General features: G+C 47.6%; 1 pseudogene; it reads left to right on the top strand.

The window, feature by feature from the left end:
• The first annotated feature begins 9,393 nt into the window (after positions 1-9,393).
• On the top strand, positions 9,394-15,997 carry LOC149327921 (uncharacterized; annotated as a pseudogene).
• Positions 15,998-21,796: the final 5,799 nt, after the last annotated feature.

A 21,796-nucleotide genomic window follows, 5' to 3' on the forward strand; every position in this document is an offset into this window, starting at 1 on the left:
CACCAGGTAGTATCATATGCTTTTTCTAAATAAAAAAAGACGCTAAGATAGTGTTGCTTGTGTATAAAAGCTTCTCTGACAGTATTTTCAAGGCGGACTAGGTGTTCTGTAGTGCAGCATCCCTTTTTAAATCCACACTGATGGATATCAAGAAGTTCACAAGATTGAACAACAAAGGTTAGTCTTATATTTAGGACACTTTCGAAGGATTTGGCAAGACAACTGGTCAGGGCTATGGGTCTATAACTGCTAGGAGAAGTTGGGGGTTTACTAGGCTTAAGAAGCGGTACAATAATAGCTTTCTTCCAGGCTTCTGGTATTTTCCCAGATATGAAAATTGTGTTAAAGAATCTTAAAAGTGCGTCCACGGCTGGCTCGGAAAGATGTGCAAGCATTTCATAATGTATTTCGTCGGGTCCTGGATCAGTTTTTTTGCCGGCAGATAGTACTTTATTGATTTCTTGGAGGGTAATTAGACTATTGTATTCTTCATTTGTGCCTCCACTTGTTGGGAGCCTCTGTTTTTCAGCTGTGTTTTTGTATTTTAAAAAAGACTGTGTATAGTGAGATGAACTTGAGACTGCAGCAAAATGTTCCCCTAATATGTCTGCCTGTTCCTCTATGCTTGTTTGTGTGCCGGGTGTTGTTAAAGAAGGAATTGAGAATGGTGAAAAGGTGCCATTTAATTTTCGAACCTGCTCCCACATTTTTTTAGATGGGATCTGACTGTTGATAGATGAAACATAATTTTGCCATGAAGCTTTCTCGGCACTGCGACGGACGTACTGAGCTTTAGCTTTTGCCTTTTTAAAATTCAAGAGATTTTCATGTGTCGGATACCTGCGGAATTTACCCCACGCTCTATTTTGCTGTTTTTTTTGCTTCTTTACATTCCTTTGTCCACCATACTTTATGGTTTTGTCGCTCTACTCCTGACGACTGAGGGATAGCTGTGAGTGCGGCAGTTATGATACAATTAGTGAACTTTTCGTTAATCTGGTCAACGGTGAGATTATCTAAAAGTATATTTTCTAAATTTGCATTTGCTTTAAAAAGTGACCAGTCGGCGAGGTGAAGCTTCCAGCGCCGTGGCCTTGTAGGGATTATTTCCGGTGTGGATGTTAAAGTGATTAGTACAGGGAGGTGATCACTGCCATAAGGGTTGTCAATAACGTCCCAGCTAAAATCGTTAAAAACGGAAGGTGAACTAAAAGACAAATATAAACAGGTCATTTTCCCTGAGGCAGGGGAGCAGTATGTGGCTTTTTCTGTATTTAAAAGGCATACACTATTTATGAGGATAAAATCTTCGATTATTTGACCCCTAGAGTCATAGCGCTCACTTCCCCAAAAAGGGGAGTAAGCGTTAAAATCCCCAATTACTAGATACGGTTCTGGCAGTTCATTGATGAGTTCCTGTAGGTCACGGACTGTTAATGTTATATGTGGAGGAAGATATACAGAACAGATAGTTATAGTTTTGTAGCTGACGATGCTGACCGCAACTGCCTCCAGTTTTGTTGTGAGTCTGATCTCTTGAGCAGGGACGCCGCTTTGTACGACAATCGCGATGCCTCCCGAGAGTCTATTTGCCTGCTCACGATCTCGTCTAAAAGTTTTATAATGCTTCAGGATGTTCATATGTTGTGGACCTAGATTGGTTTCCTGGAGACATAACGCTACGGGTGACATTGACCCTAAAATGTTTTTTATGTCATCGTAATTTCTCAACAATCCTCTACAGTCCCACTGAACTAGAAAAGCCATGTTTATGTTTGGGGTAGGGACAATAAAGTGTTTACTTATTTTCTGGGCCCGTTATGAGGGCCCTGTCCTTCTTCCGTTCAAGAGAGCTGTACCGCCGCTGTAAAGCAGGCGGGCTGGGGGTTAGATCCATCTCCTCGTCAGAGGTGCTGGAAGACCGCGGTGAAGCCGCGGGCGTGTGGGTTTCAGGCCTCCCCCGACGGGGGGAAGTCCTGCGGGATGCTGGCCCATGGGCCGGCATTCCCTGCTTCGGGGTTGGCAGAGCAGCCTTCGCTGTCTCTGCCTGGGGCGTGGATGGCCCTGCCACAGGCGCGGTGGGAGTGGCCGCGGCAGATGCCGGAGTGCTGCGTGGTGCACCGCCCCTGCGCACCACATCAGCGAAGTTTGGTTTCGCTGTGAAAGAGAAAGTGTTCGTGACTGCGAATCGCTTTCTTGCTTCTCGAAATGATATATTTTCCTTTGTTTTTATGGTGATTATTTCCTTCTCCTTCTTCCAGGACGGACATTCCCTGGAGTACGCAGCATGGTCGCCTTCACAGTTAGCGCAGCGTAGAGCTGCGTCACATTCCTCAGAATGGTGGTCCTTTGACGCGCATTTCGCGCAAGTTTTGCGGCCGCGGCAACTCTGTGAGCCGTGGCCAAACCTCTGACAGTTAAAGCATCTTCGGGGGTTAGGGATATAGTGTCTAACATTTACTTTGAGGTATCCAACGTCGATGGTTTCTGGCAATGTGCATGTGTTGAAAGTCAAGACCAGGTGTTTGGTATCTATATCTTTGTTGCCCTTGCGGATTTTGATTCGGTACACATCAATGACGTTTTGATCGGAAAGGCCTTCCAGCATTTCTTTCTCTGTGAGATGTAGAAAATCATTTTCGGAGATGACGCCACGGACAGTGTTGAGGGATCGGTGTGCTGTGATGGAGACAGGTGTCTCCCCCATACACACTATGTTTGCGAGTTTGGAAGTTTGAACATTATCTCGGAGTTCCAGCAATAGATCGCCGCTGGCCATTTTTGATACTTTGTAGCCGGGGCCCAAAGCCTCTGTTAAGCATTTCGATACGATGAAGGGGGATAGAATTCTGGCCTGTTTATCTTGCACTTCACTGTGGACGACATGTAATTTGGCGAATGTTGGTTTCTTTTTGGAAATAAAAGTACTCTGCTTCGTTCAGCACTCTTTTAAGAGAGCGATCAGGTTTGGAAAGGGGGGGAGCCATAAAAAATTGATGTTTTTCGGTCATGGTGCCAGCCACCCACCATGGAGTCCAACAAGGGGACGCGACAGGAACTTGAAAGAAAGTCCTGCCCACGCCAGCTGTACACCTTAACTGTAACCTAATATGACTCAACTCAGGGTAGTTGGTCACACACGATTAACCCTCGCCGCCAGGAAAAAGAGGAAAAACGAAGAAGAGAGGAGGATACAGGAAAGTTGTAAGAAAGGAAATAGGAAAGTGAAAGACAGAGGAGAGGACAGGAAAAGGCGACTGCCGATTTCCTCCGGTCGGGTCAGGCCGGAGGTGCCGTCTACAGGAAGCTGGGGCCAAAGTGGTGTGTTGCCTCCGCCGAGGGGCCTTAAGGGTCCAAACGCTCGGCATCGGCTCAACCACCAGGATCCCCTTTTCCCCGGACACGGCGATACCACGCACGGCTAAGCGCGGATGCTCGGGTCCGCGGTGACGCATTGTTCACCATCATCCCCCTGCGGGGATGTCCCTGCGGATGCTCGGGTTAACCCCGTGGTGTCGCCACTCACCAACGTCTGCATACTGCAGACGCCCCCCTGCGGGGACTTGGAAGCTTGAATATGAACGAGAGTTTTAAATAAAGGAAATTATTGCAATGAAAATTAATGCAGCTACAAAAAGTACTCGCGGGTGTTCATAATATGCTTCTCGTGGAGCAACTTTGCGAATTGTCAGACCAGTGCTGGTATTCAAAAAGTTTATTCGCATTTGTGATTGCAATAGAACAGAAATAGCTCGTTTGAATTTGGCTATTCGTGTTAAATTGGAAGAGCGGCGCGGCATTTAAACGAAAGATATTCAAAAGTATTCTCGGATATAAGTGCTTGAGTTTATTCCCTTAATAGTGGTACAAGATTTGAAACAGCTTTACTCAGACACCTTCTGAAGCTGTTTATGTTAGTACATATGGTTGGGCGTAACATGAAATTATGAGTCTAGAAGGAGATTCTTTCTTGCTAGAAGATCAGGTTGTTACTTTCGCGCCCTTCTGTGATGCTTTCAAGATAGTGACCCGTAGCCTTGTCGCAATGCGGTTACTGGGACTTAGACTTAAAGTTATAACAAGGGGACAGAACACTTTTTTTTCCTTGACCAATTTTAATAAAACGTGCTCGTTTCAAGAATTAGAAAATATATTATTATCAATTAACAATTTCGCTCTTTATACCCATTCTTACTCTAAATAAAACATCTATATCTACCTATATGCGACTTCTTTTTGGTGTGCATTCATTCAGATTTCTGTCATATGAATGCAAGATGTCTGGCTGGGATTTCATCTCTCAGATATAACTGCAGGAATGAGGCTTTGCTTTTTAGGTACCAAACTTCCATTCTAATGATACCAAAAGATAAAATCAATTTTGTTTCATTTTTGTGAACATAGTGTTGAATTTAGTACACTTCTGTCTTATGAAAAAGCGGTTTTATATGGCCCTCGGCAAGGCGGCAGTTCATAATGGTATATATGAATGGTAAATATACGGACTGCGGAACTTTGCTACGCTGCCAGTCGGGAGATTACCTACAGCCGGATACAGATAAAAAATGCAGCATCAAATGCTCGTCAAAGATGACCCTCCAGAGAATGCGGTCTTCTTACTATCCTGGCGTCGTAGTTATTGCCTCTGCACCTCCTGCAGTGACATTGCAGAGGTCCGGCAAATACAAGAGAGTGAACCGCAGATTAACACGATTAGGCGTGACGTCATGTCAATCGTCTGACGCCATTGGTGAGGGCCTGTGCTGTAATCATCTTAACGAACAAAGTATGCTACTTTACCAGTATAGGAAATGAATTGTGTTATCACAAATAGCTGGCTTTTGCAATTTATCTTCCTGCTCAAAAAGCAATGAAAACGAATAAAAAATATATACCGAAGAGCGTGTGCAAAGGATGTGAAGGGACATATGTTATAGGTGGAAGTATAAATAAGGACCAACTAAAATGTCCTCCCTACACTAATACAAATACTGTGTTGAGACATGACTGAAAACTGCTAGTGCCCCCATTAATACATTCGTTATGATGTGCAATAAAAAAGAGATTTCTCGCCTGTCTAAACAGCGTGACGTCAAAGAACAGGGCCTATGCCCAAATCGCCCACTTTTGCTACGAAATTTTAGAACGGCAAGAATGTAGACGCAGTTATCAGAATGGGCTTCAGGCTAAAAAACAAAAACTTCAGCATTTCGCGGGACTATTCCCAGGCCGTCCTTGTCAGACGTCGCAAGCTTCTGCAGTTTTGTAAGATGATTAAAAAGGTGACCGTGTTTGTCGTGTTTTCAACAAGCTTTTTATCAATGATGATATGTATGAGTGCGACACTGATGAGCTTAAATATCCATATGCTACTAACGACAGATTTCTCTCCGAAGTAACACACTACAAGTATCTAGGACTCTGGATCACTAATGATCTCACTTGGACTAAGCACCTTGAGTATGTAGTAGGTAATGCTAACCGCAAATTATTCTTCTTGAGGAGGGCTTTGAGACTTTTTACCCCTTCTGTCCGTCTGCTCGCGTACAAAAGTGTAATTCTGCTGATACTAGACTATGCATGTGTAATTTGGGACCCTTTCACCAAGACTAACATCACCAAGATGGAAATGGTGCAAAGAAAAGCAGCTCGCTTCAGATATAATAGCTTTGGACGTACATCAGTAACCGAACTACAGATGAAAGCAAACCTGCCACCATTACCGCAAAGAAACCGTGTATCACGACTAAAATTCCTCTTTCAACTTATTAACGGTCATCACAAAACCGACCTCACGGGAATAATTAGTTTTCCATCTGGGTATTCTACAAGGCAGAGACACTGTCGCACAATAACCGCCTTTAGCACCCATAATAACTGTTTTAAGTATTCCTTCTTTCCCCGAACAGTAACTGAATGGAATCTTCTAACCAATGATCAAATTTCAAAATCATCACTAACGGCATTTGTTTTAGGTATTGTTTAGAAACGTGTTGTCTTTAACTGTTTATACGCTCCATGGATCTAATCTGTATTATATGCTTTGTCTGTGTTGTTCTTTTTATTATGTATTCATTGTATCCCACCCTCCTAAAATCCCCAGAGGGGATTGCAGTATTGATAAGTAAAAATAATAAAATATATGATAATCATGCTGTATGCGTCTCATGGCGCAGTGCGGAATGGCATCACTCACGTGGCCGATCGCTCGGCAGTTCTCTGCTTAACTCTTCATGGCAACATCCATCTGCACGTGTGATAATGTATCCGCATCCCACTAGCATCCCAACCGTTCACAATTATTGTATTTTAGTACAGAGGTCATTCTTTAATTCTTTTTAGATGTGATAAGAACTCTCTTAGAGGAGGCGGCGTCCTTCCTAGTATCAGAAAAGAATTTACGGCTGTGCCAGTCACTGTTGCTTAGTTTCTCGAGTGTGTTTGAGTCCAGGTGCGGTGCGGGGCAACTAGCATAATCATTGCTGTTTTTTATCGTCTACCTGACCTAGTAGCTGGCTTCTCAGAAGAATTTTTTCGAATTATGAGTCAGGTGCGTACGCGTTTTCGTAACAGTAAGTTGCTCATCTACGGCGATTTTAATTTCCTAAGCCTTAACTGGCTCTCGTTAGCCGTCCTTCCAAGTGACACTGAAGCTCATGCTTTTCTCCACTCCTGTCTAGATATTTCGCTAACGGCGCTCGTTCATCTGCCTACGCTCTCCACAACTAGTACTACTAACATTTTGGACCTGGCGTTGACAACCAATCTAGACATCTGCTTCGACTTAAATTATGTGGACGGCCTTTCTGATCATGCCATTATAACCGGCAGCTTTCTTGCTCTTTTAATGAAAAGAAGAAATGAACCTAACAAATCCGATGCTACAACAAAGGCGACTATGTAATTATTAACAAACTGCATCTTTTTATCTCAGTAATTTATAGATGATTATTTATCTCGTTCTGTCGAAGCTAACAGGACAGTTTTCAAGATATCCTCAGTAATCTGATTAGTAACTTTGTACCAGTAGTTTCAGTCAAAGAAAAAAACACTTGTACCATTCGTTGTTATAAATCCCTGTTCTCAGGACGCGTTCATACGCAGCACGCGCTGATCTTACAGTGATGCTGTGCAGTACGCAATGTAACAACACAAATAGATTAGCGAAAAAATTCAGGGGGCACTTTGACTCTGTAAAGTGCGTAGAGGAAAAAGCGTTTTTCGCATCACTTTGACTGCCTCTGTGGCACTGGTGACGTCCGTAATGAATGACGTCACACATAATTATTGACTAATTAGTAAGTAGTGACAAATTCCTAATTAATGGCTAATTTCTGATTAATGACTAAATACCAATTAACTGATAATTAAGGACGCTTAACCATCACCTTTAGGGGTGCAACGCGACAGCGTGTTCTAGCTGTGCCAGGCAGTCCAGTGAACGCCACCACCCGTTCGGCGCGATGCCTTGCCCTTTGAACACAGCGCTTTTTGAGGAAAGGTAATGGCGCAGTAATTTCATGTCCCCTGGGTCGACACCTGGACCGCACCGTACAGAAAGGGAGGAAGCGGGTGTGAAAGAAGGAAGAGGGGCAGTAATGAAGAAAATGAAGATTGTATTTGCGGAAAGGAAATTCCGCAGTAACTGTCTAACTTACCTCGGTGGGCACTCGTCAAAAACGTGACACTTCTGCTCACGAGGGAACGCCGGTCGGTAGTCGACCACGCCGTAAAACGGGCCATGACGGCAGTCGTCACGGATGCGCAGGGGGTCATTCTCAGCGGAGGCACGGTCAGTACCAATAATACAGAAACTGTGGAAGAGGCGGCCATAGCCTTGTCCCTCACCCTACCTCGAACCACTACCATCATCTCGGACTCCAAACGAGCCGTTCAAAATTACGCCCGGGGTCCTGTTACACCCCACGTGGCCAGAATCCTTCGAGACCTCACCCTCTCACACACGGTCAGCATCATCTAGGCACCCGCTCATTTCTCCCTTCCAGGCAACGAATCCGCCCACAACACCGCCCGAGAGCTGGGGTACCGGGCAAAGGGAGAAGACGGGGGCGGCAGTAGCTCTCACAAGGATGTGCTGACCGCATACCAGGAACTTACGCAGGCCTACCGTCTGGCCCGCAAACACTATCCTGCCGGCCACAAAACCCTAACTAAAGCCGAAGGAAACACCTGGCGCCGCTTACAGACAAATACGTACCCTCATCCCACAATTTACTCCCACATTTACCCAGACAAGTGCACGGGTACATGTAAATTCTGCCCTCAGCCAGCCAACCTCACGCATATGATGTGGGGTTGCTCAAATCTTCCCAAACGACACAGCAACATTGAAAATATGGAGCAGTGGGAGGCACTGATGCGCACCTCAGACCCAGCCGTCCAAGTTGCGGCATGCAAGTGGGCTGCGGAGGTCGCCAGGGCTCAAGGGCTCCCATCTGCCTCATCCCATCACCCTTCCCTTTTACATTTGCGCACAAATAAAGTCTTAAACAACAACAACAACCTCTGTTGACGAGCTTCTCCTGGCAGCCTTCTGTTGACAACGATGAGGCATTAAAGGCGTCCTCCTTATTAAATGCGCACCCTGGGTCAACCAACAGCTTGGTCGACTGAGCAATAAAAAGAACCGCCTTTACAGACAAGCTGTTAAGAAAGATCTTTCAAAAGGGTGAAACAAGTAGTATGGCCGCCGCGGTGGCTCATTGGTTATGATGCTCGGCTGCTGGCCCGAAAGACGCGGGTTCGATCCCGGCCGAAGTGGTGGAATTTCTTTGGAGGAGAAATTCTAGAGGCACGTGTACTGTGCGATGTCAGTGCACGTTAAAGAACCCCAGGTGGTGAAAATTTCCGGAGCCCTCCACTAGAGCCTCTCTCATAGCCTTAGTCGCATTGGGACGTTAAACCCCATAAACTGAACCAAACCGAAACAAGTACACGGAATGCGACAAGCTTTACCAAACGTCCCTCAAGTCAACCAGACGCCCTATTTGTTGCGGAAGCAGCACTGGGCTAGGTGTGAGCGATTTCGCGGAACCCGGTAGAGCCCCAAATGCGCATGCACTAGGAGCGAGTGTGAGAGTGTGAGACAGTTACTGCGTAATTTCCTTGCAGAACCTTGCAGAACCATGCTGCGCATTTTATTTTCTCTGACTACACACATACTACCATACTACCAGCGTCACTGCCTTAAGAATTCTAGCCGAATTAGAAGACTTGTCTTACCGCCGTAAACAGTCACAAGTACTTTTCCATAAACTGTATCATCATCCATTGCTTCACCCGAATTTTTTCCAATCACATCAGGCTTTCTTCCGCGGCTTGACCACACACGAAGTCAGACGCATCGCATGTCGTTCATCGTTCGTGTCGTTCATGTCGTTGAGTGGGCGCGGCAGAAGCTCAAGGAATATATGTCTTACAAGCCCCTTCTGGTTTCTTATTCAGGTCGTGCACTTCATCGCTGTGAAGCTTTCACCAGGCGAAATATGCTTCGGTTTTTCTGTCGAAGCGACCGAGCATCACGTTTTCTTGACCAAGCAGTCAGCGGAAAACACCTTCGGAGCTGAAAATCCGGACATGCGCGCTTGGAATCTACCACACGCTGATTATCACCAGCCACCATCATCTACGTCACCGGCTCCAACGGGTGTAAAGACGGACCTGCGGTGCAGCCTTGTCAGTGGGCGCGGCGAAAGCTCAAGGAATATGCGTATTACAAGTCCCTTCTTGTTTCTTATCCAGGTGAGGGACAAGCGTCCTGTCCACCTTTACCATAGCGATGATGCCTTTCTGTTGCTTCTGCCGTGTCCACGGCCCCTGAGCGTAGTGCTTTTGGCGATTTACCATTGTTTCGTGGACTTGCTTTGTTCTTGTGGCGACGTGGAACTTAATCCTGGACCTGCCACTGAAACTATATTTACACAAATTCTGGCTGAACTGAATATCCTAAAGCAAACCACGCAGTCAGTACATCAACAACTTGGCGAAACAAGTAACAGGATAGCTGCTATCGAAGGAAAACTGGACGGATTGACATCTACTGTTACATCTTATTCACAGAGAGTCGACGAAATGCAAAAAACTGTGGAAACTTTGCTTCGTAAGGTTGACGACTTAGAAAACAGAAGCAGGAGAAATAATCTAATTCTCTACGGTGTGCCCGAAAGTAATGAAGAGCAGCGCCAGGACCTAGCGCCAATTGTGTCTGAAAAAATTCTCAACGACATACTGAAGGTGCCTAATGTAGCTATCGAGCGAATTCACAGACTTGGAACACCTGCTGAAAAGAAATGCCGCCCACTAATCTTTAAACTGTTGAACGGAAGGGACAAGGGAAGGATCGTTCAAAATTGCAGCAAGCTAAAAATTACGAGGAACTTTAGCGGCTAAAGTGCTGAAAGGCGAAAGCCTGAGTGCTGCATTCTGCTACGTGATTATTCACCGCACATTTTGTTGGTGCATTAATTAACTGCCAATTAATGACGCTTAAGCTTCGCCTTTAGGAGTGGAACGCGACAGCGTGTTGTAGCGCTGCCACGGAGTCCAAGGAACGCCACCACCCGTTCGGCGCGATGCGTTGCCCTTTGAACGCAACGCTTTTTGAGGAAAGGAAATGGGGCTGTAATTCTCTGTCATCTCAATGGACACCTGAGCCGCACCGTACAGGAAGGGAGGAAGTGTTAGTGAAAGAAGAAAGAGGGGCCGTAATGAAGAAAATGAAAATTGTATTTGAGGAAAGGAAATTACGCATTAACTGTCTCACATATCTCAGTAGACACGTCGAAAATTGTACGAGGTCTGTTAGAAAAGTATCCGACGTTTGGCCGAAGAAAAAAAAATGGCATAACTGGAGCGTTGCAAACCTAATTACCTTCAAAGTAGTGTCCTTGGGACTTCACACACTTCTATGAGATGTGCTGCCACTGTTGGAAGTATTCCGAAAAGGCCTTTTTCGGAATGGAGTTTAGCTCAGCTGTCGTTGCAGCCATAATGTCCTCTTTTGTCTGAAATCGCGCTTCTTTCCATGGCCTTTTGATTTTGGAAATCAGCCAGAAGTCGCAGGGGGCCTTGCCAGGAGAGTAAGGAGTGTGTTAAACTACAAGAGTCTGGTTTTTTGCCAAAAAAGTCTGAATCGAGTGCGAAGAATGTTCAGGAGCATTGTCGTGATGGATGCGCCAATTTCCTGTTGACTGCAACTCCGGTCTCTTGCGCCGCACAGCATCACGTAGGCGAAGGACATCCCTGTTGTACTCTTTAATCATTGTTTGACCCTGGGGCGTGCGTACTCGTGGTTTGCCACACAGCGAGAGTCCAAGAAAGCAGTCAGCATCACTTTTGACGTTGCTAACCATTTGGCAGGCCTTCATTGGTCGTGGGGACGTGGAATGCTTCTACTGTGACGACTGGGATTTGGTTTCCGGGTCGTACCCGTACACCCAAGACTCATCACCAGTGATTATGGTGTTGATGAAGTCGGGGTCACTGTTTGTAGAATCCAGCGTGTCCTGTGAGACTTCAACACGAAGCTGCTTTTGCTCCACCGTGAGCAGCTTCGGCGCGAATTTCCCCTCAACTCTCTTCATGGCCAAATCTTCGGTGATAATGGAATGTGCAGAAAAATTCAGGGGGCACTTTGACTGTCCAAAGTGCGTAGAGGCGAAAGCGTTTTTCGCACCACTTTCACTGCTTTTGTGGCACTGGTGGCGTCACATGTAATTGAGTACTAATTACTAAGTGATGACAAATCACTAATTAATTGTTAATTACTGATTAATGCCTGAATACTAATTAACTGCTAATTAATGACGCTTAAGTTTCGCCTTTACGAGTGGAATGCGACAGCGTGTTGTAGCGCTGCCAGGGAGTGCACGGAACGCCACCACCCGTTCGGCGCGATGCCTTGCCGTTTGAACGCAACGGTTTTTGAGGAAAGGAAATGGCGCAGTAACTCTCTGTCATCTCGGTGGACACCTGAACCGCACCGTAGAGGAACGGAGGAAGTAGGAGTGAAAGAAGAAAGACGAAGGTGGCCCGTAATGAAGGAAGTGAAAATTGTATTTGAGGAAAGAAAATTACGCAGTAACTGTCTCACATATCTCGGTGGACACCCGTCAAAATTCAGGGGGGGGGTGCAATTTTTACTTAAAGTGTGGTCACTGATGTGTGGTTAAGATGTTAGCTTCGCCTCTAAGAGTGGAACACGACAGCGTCTTGCAACGCTGCCAGGGAGTCCATAGAACGCCATCGCCAATTCGGTTCTACGCCACGCTCGTCGGTAAATTGGTTTTTCAGGAAAGGAAATGTATCTGTCTCTCATATCTCGTTGGACACTTAAACCTCGCCGGAAGAAGGATGGAAGTGAGCGAAGACACCGTATTCACTAGGCGCCTTTGTTCATTCCAAACCGTCGAGCTGGCATGGCCGAGCGAATTTATTTTCGGGAAAGCATGGACTGGTTTCTTGCAATCCAAAAAGCAGCTGCGGAGCCTCCCGAGTGGCTCTCAAGACTAGAGCCGTTGTGTATGTTGCGGGAATTTTAAGCTGACGAAGCCAGTCTCGTGCTGGCTGACCACGACAGTGTCGTATGTATATAGCGTTATGTGTATTTTTGTTGTGCAATGTGATGAGCCAAAGACAGGCAATAAAAAAAAAAAGAGCTGGCATGGCCGAGTGGTTAGCATGCTCGTCTCACACTCCGAAGACCGGGGTTCGATTCCCGAGCTCGACTAATTTCTTACTAGGTTTTATTTATTTATATGGCCTGACTAGAGAAGTTAATTAGGCTAATTGGGTAATTAAGTAATTAACTAAGCTCAGTCCCACTTACTTGGAGCATCACTATATGGTCCCTTCAATTGGTTGCATGGTTACTAGCCAAAGTACAATTTGCCCCGTTTGAAATTGGCGCACTGTGACGTCACGACCGTTTCGACCAACTGAAAAGCGTGACATTCTCTGTCGACAACTGCTGCTTACAACGATGAGACATTAAAGGCTTTCGCCTTAAAACTACTGATGTCCACCTCTTCCTCAATTTCTCGGATAGTCACACGACGGTCCTGTATCACCAGAGCGTTCACTTCGGCAATGATCTGGCCATTTCGGCATGTTGATGGCCGACCGGAGCGTGGCTCGCTCTCCACCGATGTGCGGCCATCTTTAAACCAGTTGTACCATTGCTTAATTTGTGTGCTGCTCTAAGCATCGTCACCGAAACCCGTCTGAATATTTCGAATGGTTTCCACTTGGCTGTCGCCCCGTTTCTGGCCAAAATTTGATGCATTAGCGCTGCTCCTGTCGCACCACCATTTTGCTTGCACTAAAAAACTGACGAGAGCACTGCGCACTACCTCACTCAAACGCTGCCTCCCAGCAACTGACGCTATCGGCAGGCGGGAAAAAATTCGTGCATGCACACGACACTTCAAGGTCTGCTGGTGCAAGCGCGCTTGTTTCATATCCATCAGCTGTTCGCAAAAAAAAATAAGGTCGGATACTTTTCTAACAGACCTCGTATTTGAGGAAAGGAAGTTGCGCAGTAACTGTGTCACATATTTCGGTGGACACCCGTCAAAATTCGCGCGCGGTGACGTCACGACAATTTGGACCAATCTGAAACGCGGACAATTACGCCTTGCTCGTCGGTAAATTGGTTTCTGAGGAAAGGAAATGTATCTGTCTCTCAAATCTCAGTGGACACCTAAACCTCACCGTAACGGGAAGGGAGGAAGATGGGAGTGAACGAAGACACCGTATTCTCTAGACGCACCTTTGTTCATTCCAAACAATTGTGCTTGCATGGCGTAGTGGTAGCGTGCTCGACTCGCACTCCGGAGACCGGGGTTCGATTCCCAAGCTCGGCAAATTGCTTACTTGGTTTTATTTATCTGGTCGGACTAGAAAGGTTAATTAGACTAATTGGTTAAGTAAGCAATTAACTAAACTCAAATTTGCTTGGAGCATCACTATACGACCCCTTTAATTAGTTGCATGGCTAGTAGCCAAATACAATTGGCCCCGATTGAAATTCGCGCACTGTGACGTGATGACCGTTTCGACCAACTGAAAAGCGTGACATTTCTGTCGACAACTCCTGCTTACAACGATGAGAAGGAGGAGGAGGAGGAGGAGAAAAGAATTTATTTAGTAATGTACAGAGAGGTGCTCGGGGAGAGGCCCCTAATGGGTCTCACCCCTTACAATGCTAGGCGGAGTCCCTCATTCCGGGATCCCGTTGGTCGAGACCGCTACACAAGTCCGCCGAACCAGGGCCTGTTGGGCCGATAGTTACTGCCAGCTGAGCAGGGCCGCCTCCCAGTCCTCTCGGGTAGGGGAAGGGGTGATTGGGAGGAGAGAAGGATTTTTTCTGCATGCCCAAACCATGTGGAAGGTGTCGGCCACCTCCCCACAGAATGAGCAGCGGCCGTCAAAAGAAGAATTAAAGTGCTTGAGAACCGCCGGGCAAAGCAGGGTGTTTGTAAAGAGCCTGAGGAGAATTCGTTCGCCAGCTTTACCCAGTCCTTTCATAGGAATTGGGTGTCGCCGGTGTTCGGCACGATAGTGCTCAGTAATTTCTTTAAAAGAAAGGAGAGGGCTGTGATCTGGGTTAAGCTCCTCCCAAGGGACGCCTGGTGCCCGGTGATTGAGTGCGCGGGCTGCCTCATGGGCGGCTTCGTTACCTGGCATGCCTTGGTGGCCGGGGACCCATATGATTGAGCGATGAGTTGGATCGCCGTCGCGAGTACTGCGGTGTAAAATTTGGTGAGCGAGTGGAGTGATCCAACCGAACTCAAAGTTACGACAGGCTCCGCGAGAGTCTGTGAGGATGAATTTAGAGTCAGGATGGGAGGCTGCAAGGGCGATCGCCACCTCCTCCGCATGCGTTGAGTTGGGCGCTCTGAACGAGAGACCGTCCACCTGTTTTCCCTCGTGTATGACTGCAGCCGTGTACCATTCCCCCCTGGAGCGGTAGGGGCCTGCAATGTCGGCGTAGAAGACGTGTTTCTTTGAGCCATAGTGGCGGTGCAGGGCATTCGCCCGCGCCTGGCGCCGGCCATTATGGTCCTCCTTGTTCATCTTAGTCGGAAGGGGTCGAACGTAGAGGGCGCTTCTCCACAGTTCTGGCACTCGAACCCGTTCCATGGTATGGTGATCATGTCTGATATGTAACCGGTCCAAGAGGCGGCGACCGGACACGGTCTGGGCGAGACGCGTGTATTGGTTAACGAGATGCGCCTCGCGGAGTTCTCGACAGGTGTTCACCACCCCCCCCACTCGAGGAGTCGCGCGTTGGAAGTGGATATCGGGAGGTCGAGGGCTCTCTTGAAAATTTTGCGGAGTACAATCTCCAAGTGATCTTCGTCATGTTTCCGTAAGCGGAGGTAAGGAGTCGAGTACAGTACTCGACTTGTTACGAAGGCATGCGCGAACCGCATCGCATCCTTACTTCGCAGCCCTCCTCGCTTGTTAGAAACGCGGCGAGCCATTCGGCCCACCTGGTCGCCGACTTTGCGGAGTTTGGCAAGAGTTGTGTCTGCCTTACGATGTTGATTAATGAAGAGACCGAGTATTCGTAGCTCCTTCGCTTCACTGATGGGGCCGCTTGCGAGAGAAAGCTGAACGGAGATTTTGCATTTCGGAGAAGATCGAATATGCACAAATTCAGACTTGGACGGGGAGCACTGGAGGCCGCAGTACGTGGCATAGTGGTCAACTATGCTCCCCGCTGTTTGCGATGAGGCAACGATGACAACGATGAGGCATTAAAGGCTTCCGCCTTAAAAATACGAAATACGTCATCTCGGAAGACTTTTCACCACGGGTTCAGTCGATACGTAAGAAGCTTTGGGACAGCGCCCAACAGCAAAAAGCAGATGGTGCGAATGTCGGGCTGTTTTTTCACAAGATAAAGATCATCGGAAAACTGTTCTGATGGGATGAAACTCTCGATGAAAGAGTGCCCGTAAATGATCCCTGACCAGTCTGTTCGGACGCTCGCAAATATCACAGACATGCGCAGACTGTGAAGTTACCCAGCCAATGCATCAAAGTCCGCCCCACTGCGGGCTCGTTTTCTTTGTTGAACATTAATGCCAGAAGAATATGGAATAAATGCGATGACTTAGAATGTCTTCTTATCACACACGACGCAGACATCACAATCATAACCGAGACTTGGTTGAACGAAGCTATTCCTGATTCAGAAGTAATACCCAACACTCATGAGATAGTACGGCACGACCGTAGCAGAAGGGGAGGGGGCGTAGCCATAGCTATAAAAGGGGACTAGATTACACAGTTATTCCTCATAATACAGGCATCGAAATGGTTTGGATATTGCTTCGGTTTAACAATTTGAACATTTTTATTGGTTCTGTGTATAGACCCTCGGATGCAGACGTCTCGGTTCTAGAACGACTGCACGAATTTTTGTTAGAACATGGTAAAGAATATGCTTATGTAATGATGTGTGATGACTTTAATTTACCAAAAATCAACTGGGACCTTCTGCGTACTGTAGCTTCATGTCAACATTCTGATCTTTTGCTTGATATCGCCTTTGCATTTAATTTAAAGCAGGTCGTGCAGGGGCCGACACGTACTGCTTCAGGTTCAAGCTCCCTTCTAGACCTTGTGTTTATTACCGATACTATTGAAAAACATGGCTTCTCCGTTGAAATCATACCACGCATTTCTGATCACAAAGCTGTACTCTTCAAAAGTAACATGATGCGACCGCCTGTCCGTGAGTTAAGAAAACCATTTCTTGACTTCAACAATGCCCTAGACGAAAGTATCTTAGATTTATTGGAACAAGACTACGATGAATTCGTTGAGAAACACGCGGCTGGACTCATGAAAGTTAATGACCTATGGGTGCACTTCAAGTCTATTGTACACAAATGTATCACACGGTCACGTACAGGACACCCTGCAACGTGGCCTAGATCTCATCGACTCCTTTCTCACCACCGCTGGCCTCTCTCCTGCTCCTGAGAAATCCGAGCTTCTCCTTCTCAACCATTCCTCCTACCAGCGCTCACACAACCACTTCGTCTCTCTCCACCTTTCTGGCTCTCCCATTCCTGTCGTCACACAGTGCAAAGTTCTTGGCTTCCCTTTGCATGCGGCTAAGAATGTGCAATCCCTTCACCGCGCTGTCACCACCTGCCACTCTGTAACTCACCTCCTGCGGCGCGTGGTCACTCGACGCTCAGGTCTCCACGAGGCTCACGCGTGCCGAGTTGCCCACGCGCTGGCCCTCAACAAGGTCTTGTACTTTGCACCCTACGCTTCCTTCACTCAGACTCAACTTAACGCTCTCGAGACTGCCCTTGTGGGCCTCTACAAGGCAGCTCTCAACCTCCCTATCACTACCTCTACCACTAAGCTCTTTGCCACAGGCCTCTTCCATCCTCTTCGTTCTCTTCTCAGTCTCCATCGTGACTCGCAGCTTGCCCGGCTTTCCCTTACCCGTCAGGGTCAGTGGTTATTGACTCAAGCGGGTATCTCGCCCATTCCAATCTCCCCGTTTATCTCTCCTATTCCCACCCCCGCCCCCAATCTTCGTGTCCTTCCCCTCCCGACCAACATGTCCCCCGTCCTGCACGCCGGACGTCGTCATGCGGCCGCACAGCACCATTCCCCTCTCTTTGATACCCAGGGTGTAGTTTACCCGGATGCCTCCTTCGTGGCTCCTCGAGGTTCCTGCGGCTACGCCCTGTACCATCCACACCTCCCTGCTCCTGAAACCCACACCAGCGGGCCGTATCTACACCCTCCAGACGCATTGTCCCTCGAGGTCCTCGCCATTGCGCATGCCCTCCAGTCATTTTCCCTCCTTCCCTCTCTCCAAGAGTACACAGTCTATTCGGACTCACAAGCCGCTATACACCACATACAGAAACGCACCCTGACCCCTTCTCTCCAACAGGAGGTCGAACGAGCGGTCTCCGCACTGCAGCCTTCCATCGTTTTCCTCCGCTGGGTCCCTGGGCATTCAGGGATTGACGGCAATGAGCTGGCCCATCAGCTCGCCCGCGACACACTTTTCCGGGCACCGTTGATCCCCTGGCCCAAGCCCTCGGAGGACGGTGGGAGACTCACCCTTCGCCGCACCATAAAAGAGGTCTATCTTGAGCTCCGCCTCGAAAAACGCCTTTACCCTCCCCCTCATCCATCACTCACGGTGCCGGAGTCTCGCCTTCTTCGGCACATTCAGATGAATGCAGTTATCACCCCGTCCCGCCTCTTCCTCTATCGCTATCGATCGGACCCTTCCTGTCCCAACTGCCCCTGTATCTATGCGGACCTGGCCCATTGCCTATTCTATTGCCCGGCTGCTCAGCAGTCGGGTTCCTTCCCCCCACCCTCTCTATCCATCACCACCTGGCTCGACTGGCTTGGCGCTGAAGGGGAAGAAGAACAGCGGCTTCTGGTCGCCCAGGCGGTCGAAATGCTCGGCCTGTAAATTATGGTCGATTAAAAGTCTTTTACTACTACTACTACTACTACTATCACACGATACGTGCCGACTAAACTTAGAAAAATGAATCGCAGTAGTCCCTGGATTACTCGCGAACTGCTCCAGCTCAAGCGTCGTATCAAGCGTCTAGGATCCAAGCGATTTAATGCAGGGGCCCTATTCTGCACCGCTCTGAAAATCGCTCTCGAGTTTGAGAGCGTGACGCCAAAATGACGACACCGCGAGCTGCGGACCGCGGAATCAACCAATCAGCGGTGGCCAGTGAAGTCCCTAGGTCAGATTATCTAGGGGCTTTAGCGGCTAGTAGCAGAACTCCGCCCCGAAAGCCTTTATTTGCACGGCAAGGGACCGTATGCTCAAGTCTTGCTGTAAAGACGCAGTGAATAAAATGAATAATGTTTTATTTTGCTAACAAGCTGTGTTTAAAACTCAACAACACAAAACAAAACAAGAACCATTCTTAGATTTGCAATTAAGTTTGCTCTTAAGTCAATTTTTCTGCCGCAAGAGTGCGTTAATGACGGAAAAACGTCGGCTAGGTGGCGCGAACTGCCCTCCGATTCAAAGGATTCAGCCTTGTTTATCCACCCACCCTCCATGCATCCAAACACATATGGATCCATCGTGAACATGGCAGCCAGAAAGAAAAACAGCTGATTCCGCGGCTCTGCAGCTTTTTTTGCACGTCGTCTAGAATCAAGGTACTAACCGGATGTCATAAGTGCGCGGAAAAATCTGTTTGAAGGCGATGATTACCGCGAGCTTGCCAAGATCGACTAGCAAGGAGCGCTCGTATGGAAAATCAACGAAGACTACTTTAGCCCAGTCGGCACCTACTATCGATGACAAATGTGCTCTAAGGGTGACGTGTGGTTCTGCTTATTTTTGTTTAGAAAATACCGAACGACCATGAATCATCACACTGCAGCAACTTTCGATAGACGGGAGCAGGCAGGTGCAGGTGCTGGGAGCTTGCAATCTCAGTGCGGGAAATGAGAGCCGTCAAGCCCGGTTACTGTGGCAACAATCACTCATCTGCCTCGTAACCAAGTGATGCTGCTCACATCGGGCTAAGCACTTGATGTTCCGTTCTGTTGATGTTCAGTTGCTACGGTATATTTTTTTGTGCGTGTGCAAGATGCAGAAATTGTGATGTTTATGCTCCATTTAATTTGTTTAGAGAGAGAGGCAGCACTTGATTTGGTAAATTTTTTATTGTTATCGAGGGTGAAACGAGCTTGTTCCATCAAGGTCATTTGCTGATCTTCTTACTGGTGAGGGGTCAACCAGGGAATAAGTAGGGTGGCTGTGTGGGTTGTGTAAAGGCTAATTGCAACAGGGCGGAAAGTTGAGCCAATTGAGTGTTGACTGGTACACAGCAACCTGAATTTTCCGCAATGACTGTGTAGAGGCAACGTTCAAGTTTGCATATGTTCCAGGGCAGTGATGTAGTGCGGAGGTGATACAGGTAGGACAGTGCAATAGTGTGCAATATGTTATTGCATTTTGCAGAGCAGATGGAGTGATCGTGTTGGCATCGCTGGGTTTGCCGAGGGCAGTGTCTGAAGGGTTTTACATACTTCTCATAGCTTCTAACATGCACTTTCTTTCAGTTCAGGAGAACACTTTGGTTTTTTTAAATCTTGGTCCCTCGTAGCTGAGGCACGTTGTATATAGGCCCCTCCAATAGAGAAAGGAACAACCAGTTTGTACAAAAGACGAAGCATTAAAGTTGAAAAAGGATATTAAATACCAAGAGGAAAAGTAGCCTGAAAGCAGTTTAAGGTGTACTTGTTGCACACATTAAGAGACAGCATAAGGAACTTGTCAGGCCGTTTGGCAGTGTCACAGTCATCAAGGGCAAGGCTTCATAGTGTTGTCCTATTGCAAACCAAGCTAGGTGTCAGTTATGGGGGCAGTCATTGAGTGCTGAAACATTCCTATAATGGAGCTGCCTGTATATTCTTCGAGCTGTAGTGCATTGCTCTTAAGAGAATTTTATTGGACCCCATGGTTACACGATAAGGGACCACAGTCCCTCAAAAATACAAGAGTACAGTTCACGACTAGTGTCGCTCGATTACGGAAAAGCGATCACTCAAGACACGACGGCGACTCCTGTCGCCCTGCAAACAAAAGTCATTCACTGCACGTAATAATGTCCACAGTGTCCATAATGTCCGGATGCCGCGGGGGAAGCATGCTCCCTAACTAAATAAGAAACGCGCAACAACACCGCGCCACTGCACACACTCAATAAGGCAGGAGCCGTACGGTCACGCGACCCCTGTCGACGGCGATGAAGCGAGTGCTCCAACGCCGAAGGAACTCTTCCTCGGGGAGCATCACTCGGTCCAGGCACGCCTGTTGGAAGAGGCGCGCCCAAACCCGCTGGAGCAGGGGGAACATGGCTCGCTGCGGTCGGCCCTGTAGAGACGCGACGCCACGCTGGCGCCACAACACAAAAGCGCCCACACAAAGGAGCAGGGGCACAAAAAAGTCGCGCGGCATAGTGCGCGCGTCGAGAGTTACAAAAAACATGCGGGACAAAAGTCTCCAAAAAGTGCGCGCCACGACGCACTCGAACATGGCGTGCTCGAGGGTCTCGGTCGCACCGCACTGCGGACACCGCGAAGAAGGAGCGATACCCCACGCGGCGATGCGGACCCCCGTCGGAAGGACACTCCAGCCTCGCAGCCAGCCGAAGTCGCGGACGTCTGGTGGTAACGTATGTGACGTAAAGTCCCGCCACCGTACCAGTCGGGTGTAGCCTCCTGAATTGCCAGGAGCTCGCAAACGCGGGAGGCCTGCGTCTCAATGGTATTGCTTGTTTTGTTATAGTAAAACAACCTCTAGTCGCACACCATCTTCTCAGTGATGTATCTGTGATGTTGACGCACCTTTGTCTATCAGTGAGGATTTTCTAGTCATTCAGCATTCACGGTGGCCACTGCACCTTACAATATTTATTATGAATTTTTTTACAGCATTCTCCTTGCTGCAGTTAGCTTTTACTAAAGAGCGAAACCCCTAATCACCTACCATCAAGCTAAAAGCTTATCTTTGGTATTTACGCATTTTATACATGCCAAAATGTTTTCAAGTCCTGAAAATGCATTATGTACACTGTACCATGCAGTACTTAGTGAACAGGCACTCTCTGTGTGAAATAAAACAGGCACTTTGAACTCAAATTTTTTTCTTAATTGCACTTGAAAATGCCATATGATCATTGTACATCAAGGTAAAGTATGCTTGTATATACACTGCTTCTACTGCAATAAGAACGGT

Source organism: Amblyomma mixtum, chromosome 10 (assembly GCF_055824585.1).
Source record: "Amblyomma mixtum isolate Tamu chromosome 10, ASM5582458v1, whole genome shotgun sequence".
Taxonomy (NCBI): domain Eukaryota; kingdom Metazoa; phylum Arthropoda; class Arachnida; order Ixodida; family Ixodidae; genus Amblyomma; species Amblyomma mixtum.